This window comes from Arachis stenosperma, chromosome 3 (genome assembly GCF_014773155.1).
Source record: "Arachis stenosperma cultivar V10309 chromosome 3, arast.V10309.gnm1.PFL2, whole genome shotgun sequence".
NCBI lineage: Eukaryota > Viridiplantae > Streptophyta > Magnoliopsida > Fabales > Fabaceae > Arachis > Arachis stenosperma.
Genome location: NC_080379.1, coordinates 57,368,571 through 57,376,113, shown reverse-complemented (window position 1 = coordinate 57,376,113; position 7,543 = coordinate 57,368,571). Strand labels below are relative to the sequence as shown.

Sequence of the window (7,543 nt, the reverse complement as noted above, 5' to 3'; positions counted from 1 at the left end):
TTTTCTGCCGCACCCACGAATATAGTGTCGGGCACACTCTATTGACCCACGGATATAGTGCTGGGCACACGCTATTCACCCACGGTTATAGTGCTTGGCACACTCTTACAGCAGAAAAGATTATCAATCATAATTCAATCCCAGGGACATAATACCCTGCACACTATCGTACTTAACCCAAGGATATAGTGCCTAGCACACTTTCATTATTCAACAAGATCATCATTCCTCTTTGAGTCTTCAACTCATCATAACCATCATCAATTCATCACTTCCATTCCGAGCTCATTAGTTCATCAATTTCCCAATTCATTGTCAACAATCACCATATGCACCACTCTTCCTTCTCTCTCAACTAACTCATCCGCAATACACCAGAAACCTAAACCTCCGTTTGCTAACATTTTCAAAGGAAAATCCAACTTAAACCCCTAAGACCTTTTCCGTATTTTAATGCTCTAAAAATAAGTCCAAGAGTCTTAAAAAGGTGTTATAGAAGCTTACAACCTTGTTGGAAAGGTGAATAGTTGAAAACAAAATTTAAAATTATGAAACAGGGCATGTGCGTCCGCACATGGGTGTGCGTGCGCACACCCAGGAAGATTTTGAAAGTGTGCGTACGCACAAGGGTGTGCGTATACACAGGTACTAAAATTTATAAAGTCTATTCACTCGCACAAGCTGTGCGAGCACCCCTAACAGACGTCCCTTCCTGACTTGAGCGTGCGCACAGGGCTGTGCGTCCGCACAGGTCGTAATTCTTCATTGATGTGCACTGACGAACGGATTTCTATTGGAAAAGAAATTCACAAATATAATCGCGTTGTAAGTATAGTTTCTAAACCAACAGAGAATCCTTTCGTACAAAAGTTTCGTTGTCACAAGTAACAAAACCCAATAAAATTTATAAACCGAAGTATTCAAACCTTGGGTCGTCTTCTCAAGGAATTGCAGGGAGGTGTGTTTTATTATTGGTTATGGAAAACAGTATTTTTGGGTTTTCAAAAAGTTTGAACAAGAGAAATAAATTGCAGGAATTAATAAATTAATAGCTAAGAAAACTCTTGGCAAGGTATGAAAATTAGAAGTCCTATCCTAGTTATCCTTATCGATTGTGATGAGAATTGCTCGTTGCTCCCACTTAGTCAACCTCTAACTATGAAGGTAAGTCTAGTGGATAAATCAATATGAATCCTCAAGTCCTAGTCAATTCCCAAAGAAATACTAGAGTTAGTGGAATTCAAGTCAATTAGCGACTTCTAATTATCAATCAACAAAAGAGTTTGATAACTCAAGAGTCTCTAATTACTCAACCAAAGCCAAGAATATAGAAAGCTAAATAAAAATCATATATATGAAATACCTCAAATTGCATTAATAAAAGAAATCAAGTCTAACATAAGGATTCATAAATTAAAGTAATAAAATAAATAAAAGTAGAAGAGAAACTAAAGTAAAGGAACTTTGAACCTAGAATGAAGAAATCATAGCCTAATCCTAATAGAAATCCTAAATCCTAATTCTAATCCTAAATCCTAAGAGAGAGGAGAGAGCCTCTCTCTCTAAAAACTACATCTAATCCTAAAATTATGAATTATCTGCTTCTGTTCCGTATCCCTTGAGTCTCTGCATGTTCCCTGGCTTTATTCTGTGTTTCTGGGCCGAAAACTGGGTCAAAACGCGGCCCAAAATCGTCCCCAGTGTTTCCTAAATTTTTTACAGATCGCGCATGTCACGCGTACGCATCGGTCACGCGTACGCGTCATTCAGCATTTTTCTTGCCACACGTACACATCGTCCACGCATTCGCGTCGTTTGTGCATACTCCAATACACGCGTTCACGTCAGGCACGCAAATGCGTCACTGCGATTTTCTCCATTTCACACGGTCGCGTGAGCCATGCGTCTGCGTCGGTGTTCGCTGGTCATATCCTTAGTTTCTTGTGTTCCTTCCATTTTTGCAAGCTTTCTCTCCATTCTCTAAGCCATTCCTGCCCTATGAAGCCTGAAACACTTAACACACGGATCACGACATTGAATGGTATAAAGGAGAATTAAAATACGTAATTAAAAGATCTCTAAGAAGCAAGTTTTCAACCATATAACTAAACTAGGAAGGAATTGTAAAGTCATGCAAATCATATGAATAAGTGGGCAAGAATTTGATAAAAACCACTCAATTAAACACAATATAAACCATAAAATAGTGGTTTATCAACCTCCCCACACTTAAACATTAGCATGTCCTCATGCTTAGCTTAAGGAGATAAACCAAATGAGTAGGGAAAAGCAAGACTCATGCAAGGAAACCTATGAATGTGAATGCAACTACATGCTAAGATGTTTCTATCTACTTGGTTAAAAACAAACAAGTTTTCCAAGACAAACACAAACCAAATTCCACTAATTCAAATTATACAGTGAAAACAAGTAAACTTGTAAGAAGATAGCTCATGAAAGCAGGGAACATAGAACCAAGCACTAAACCCTTACTGGTAGTGTATATCACTCTAACTCTCAAGTGTCTAGGGTCAATCACTCTACTCTTTTCTAATCATGCTTTCTAAATTTTGTTCTTCATCTAACTAATCAACAAATATTTAATGTATCAATGCAAACATCATGAGGTCTTTTCAAGGTTGTAATGGGGCTAAGGTAAGGGTGAGGGTATATATATATGGCTAAGTGAGCTATAAATTGAATCATTGAATAGCCTAAGCTCTCACCTAACACACACACTCTATGTAACTCTAATTTCATGCCTAGCTACCCATAATTCCTACTTTTGTATCACATACTCATGTACCAAATATTTCTTTAATTTCACCACATCTGCATTGATCTTTTATTAAACTTAGCAGTGGGGTAATTTTGTCCCCTATTTATATATATATATATTTTCTTCTTTTTTTTTTTGAAAATATACAAGAATATAACATATCAATGCACATGGACTTTTAATTTTTCTGGTCTCACATGAGTAGGTAACCAAATTCCCAATATTTAAATAAAGTAGAAGCACAACACATTCCCTATCAACCCATGTTCCCACAGTTTCCCCACACTTAGTTGACACACAATCTCTATCTTAAGCTAACCAAAGATTCAAACCAGGTAATTACTTATTTTTCTGCTTAAGGCTAGTGATGTGGTAAAATATAGAACAAATGGGGATTAAAAGGCTCAAAGTGGCTAACAAAGTGATGAGCGGATAATTTGTACCCTTTTTGGCATTGTTTTTAGTATGTTTTTAGTAGTTTTAGTTAAGTTTTTAGTATATTTTTATTAGTTTTTAGTTAAAATTCACTTTTCTGGACTTTACTATGAGTTTGTATTTTTTCTGTGATTTCAGTATTTTCTGGCTGAAATTGAGGGACCTGAGCAAAATCTGATCCAGAGACTGAAAGGATGCAGATGCTGTGGATTCTGACCTCCTGCACTCAAGTGGATTTTCTGGAGCTACAGAAGCCCATTTGGCGCGCTCTCAACGGCGTTGGAAAGTAGACATCCTGGGCTTTCCAGCAATATATGATAGTCCATACTTTGCCCAAGATTTGATGGCCCAAACCGGCGTTCAAAGTCACCCTCAGAAATCCCAGCGTTAAACGCCGGAACTGGCACCTAAATGGGAGTTAAACGCCCAAACTGGCATAAAAGCTGGCGTTTAACTCCAAGAAGAGTCTCTACCGAAATGCTTCATTGCTCAGCCCAAGCACACACCAAGTGGGCCCAAAAGTGGATTTTTATGTCATTTACTCATCTCTGTACACCCTAGGCTACTAGTTTTCTATATATAGGACTTTTACTATTGTATTTTCATCTGGTTCTTCTGGTTCCCTCTGGAGCCAAAACCAATGATCACTATTGTTCTTATGTATTTCAACGGTGGAGTTTCTACACACCATAGATTAAGGTGTGGAGCTCTGCTGTACCTCGAGTATTAATGCAATTACTATTGTTCTTCTATCATTCCGCTTGTTCTTTGTCCAAGATATCACTTGTTCTTCAACTTGATGAATGTGATGATCCGTGACACTCATCATCATTCTCACCTATGAACAAGGTGACTGACAACCACTTTGTTCTACAAGCAATCAAGGCTCTAGTGAATATCTCTTGGATTCCTGATACACGATGCATGGTTGATCGCCTGACAACCGAGTGCTCGCCTGACAAACGAGCCAGCCATTCCATGAGATCAGAGTCTTCGTGGTATAGGCAAGAACTGATGGCGGCATTCAAGAGAATCCGGAAGGTCTAACCTTGTCTGTGGTATTCTGAGTAGATTCAATGATTGAATGACTGTGACGTGCTTCAACTCCTAGCAGGCGGGGCGTTAGTGACAGACGGAAAACCGAGTGCTCGCCTGACAAACGAGCCAGCCATTCCATGAGATCAGAGTCTTCGTGGTATAGGCAAGAACTGATGGCGGCATTCAAGAGAATCCGGAAGGTCTAACCTTGTCTGTGGTATTCTGAGTAGGATTCAATGATTGAATGACTGTGACGTGCTTCAAACTCCTAGCAGGCGGGGCGTTAGTGACAGACGGAAAAGAATCGATGGATTCTATTCCGGCCTGACCGAGAACCGACAGCTGATTAGCCATATGCTGTGACAGAGCATAGGAACATTTTCACTGAGAGGATGGGAGGTAGCCACTGACAACGGTGAAACCCTACATAAGCTTGCCATGGAAAGGAGTAAGAAGGATTGGATGAAGACAGTAGGAAAGTAGAGAGACGGAAGGGAAGGCATCTTCATACGCTTATCTGAAGTTCCTACCAATGAATTACATAAGTACCTCTATCTTTATCTTTATGCTTTATTCGTATATCACTATACCCATTTGAGTCTGCCTGACTAAGATTTACAAGGTGACCATAGCTTGCTTCATACCAACAATCTCCGTGGGATCGACCCTTACTCACGTAAGGTATTACTTGGACGACCCAGTGCACTTGCTGGTTAGTTGTGCAAAGTTGTGTAGTGATCACAATTTCGCGCCACCAAGTTTTTGGCGCCGTTGCCGGGGATTGTTTTGTGTATGGACAACTGACGGTTCATCTTGTTGCTTAGATTAGGTATTTTTCTTCAGAGTTCTTAAGAATGAATTCTAGTGTTTCGAGGTGATGTTCTTATCATCACCAAAGCTGATTGATCTTCATCAATTTAGCTCTTGAATGCAATGTCCTGCTGAAGCTTGGCTAGCCATGTCTAATTCCTTTAGACTGAAGCTTTAGACTAACATTGCATGATTCCTGGAATTTTCATTAAGAATTTTGATACCTTTATTTTCTTTTCCATATAATTTTCGAAAAAAAAAAGCACAAAAAAATTACAAAATCATAAAAACCAAAAATATTTTATGTTTCTTGTTTGAGTCTAGTGTCTCATCTTAAGTTTGGTGTCAATTGCATGCATTCATTCATGTGTCTTAAGGATCTTCAAGTAATTCTTGATTATTTCTTACTCTGATCTTTGAATTCTCTGGACTTGAGTGTTTTGTGTGTCTCATATGCATTCTCATTAGTGTCAGTAGTATACAAACTGCTAAGTTTGGTGTCTTGCATGCATTGTTATTTGATTTTAGTTGCATTTTGATTATAAAAAAAAATCTAAAAATATTTTTAATTTGTGTCTTTTCAAGTCAATAATACAGAGAATTGAAGATTCAGAACATGCAGTAGAGGAATTACACAGAAAAAGCTGGGCGTTCAAAACGCCCAGTGAAGAAGGACAGACTGGCGTTTAAACGCCAGCCAGGGTACCTGGTTGGGCGTTTAACGCCCAAAAGGGTATAGTTTTGGGCGTTAAACGCCAGAATGTGCACCATTCTGGGCGTTTAACGCCAGGATGGCACAAGGGGGAGGATTTTGTTTTCAAATCAATTTTTTTTTCAAGTTTTCAAAGTTTTTCAAAATCAAATCTTTTTCAAATCATATCTTTTCAATCAAATGTTTTCAAAATCAATTTCTTTCCTTTTTCAAAGATACTTGCTAACAATTAATGATTTGATTGAACATTTCAAGTATGTTTCCTTTTCTGTTGAGGAAGGTTTAATTTTTGAATCATATCTTTTCTTGTTAGGCAAGTCATTAATTTTAAAATCAAATCTTTTTAAAATGTTTTTCAAATCATATCTTCTCAATCACATCTTTTTAAAACCAATCATATATTTTTAATCACATCTTTTTCAAAATAGTTTTCAATTAAATCTTTTTAACTTCTAATTTAAAAATCTTTTTCAAAAATCACTTGATTTCTTTCCCACTCTTATTTTCGAAAATCAATTAGTGTTTTTCAAAAATGTTTTCAAAATCTTTTACTTAATTTTCGAAAATTGCTTCCCTTCTTCCCACATCCTTCTATTTATGGACTAACACTATTCCTTAATGCAAAATTCGAACTCCATCTTCTTTGATAAGTTCGAATTTTCTACTTCTGTCTTCTATCTTTCTTCTTCCTCTGACACCTCAAGGAATCTCTATACTGTGACATAGAGGATTCCATATTTTCTTGTTCTCTTCTCTTTCATATGAGCAGGAGCAGAGACAAAGGCATTCTTGTTGAAGCTGACCCTGAACCTGAAAGGACCTTGAAGCGAAAGCTAAGAGAAGCTAAGGCACAACTCTCTGTTGAGGACTTGACCGAATTCTTCAAAGAAGAAGACATGGCAGCCGAAAACAACAACAATGCCAACAATGCAAGGAAGGTGCTGGGTGACTTTACTGCACCTACTCCCGACTTCTATGGGAGAAGCATCTCTATCCCTGCCATTGGAGCAAACAACTTTGAGCTTAAGCCTCAATTAGTTTCTCTAATGCAACAGAATTGCAAGTTCCATGGACTTCCATTGGAAGATCCTCATCAGTTTTTAGCTGAATTCTTGCAAATCTGTGACACAGTCAAGACTAATGGGGTTGACCCTGAGGTCTACAGACTGATGCTATTCCCTTTTGCTGTAAGAGACAGAGCTAGAATATGGTTGGACTCTCAACCTAAAGAAAGCCTGGACTCTTGGGAAAAGCTAGTCAATGCCTTCTTGGCAAAGTTCTTTCCACCTCCTTTGAGTAAGCTTAGAGTGGAAGTCCAAACCTTCAGACAAAAGGATGGTGAATCCCTCTATGAAGCTTGGGAAAGATACAAACAATTGATCAGAAAATGTCCATCTGACATGCTTTCTGAATGGAGCATCATAGGTATTTTCTATGATGGTCTCTGAACTGTCCAAGATGTCTTTGGATAGCTCTGCTGGAGGATCTCTTCATCTGAAGAAGACGCTACAAGGCTCAAGAGCTAATGGTTTGCAAATAACCAATTCATGTACACTTCTGAAAGGAATCCTGTGAACAATGGGACTAGTCAGAAGAAAGGAGTTCTTGAGATTGATACTCTGAACGCCATACTGGCTCAGAATAAAATATTGACTCAACAAGTCAATTTGATCTCTCAAAGTCTGTTTGGAATGCAAAATGCACCAAGCAGTACTAAGGATGCTTCATCTGAAGAAGAAGCCTATGATCCTGAGAACCCTTCAATGGAA

At 38.2% G+C, this 7,543-nt stretch overlaps 1 non-coding gene across 1 annotated transcript; it reads right to left on the bottom strand.

The window, feature by feature from the left end:
• Window positions 1–7,072: 7,072 nt before the first annotated feature.
• Window positions 7,073–7,176, bottom strand: LOC130971071 (small nucleolar RNA R71). Its single transcript, XR_009082306.1, has one exon. It is a non-coding gene; the product is annotated as a small nucleolar RNA R71 (small nucleolar RNA).
• Window positions 7,177–7,543: the final 367 nt, after the last annotated feature.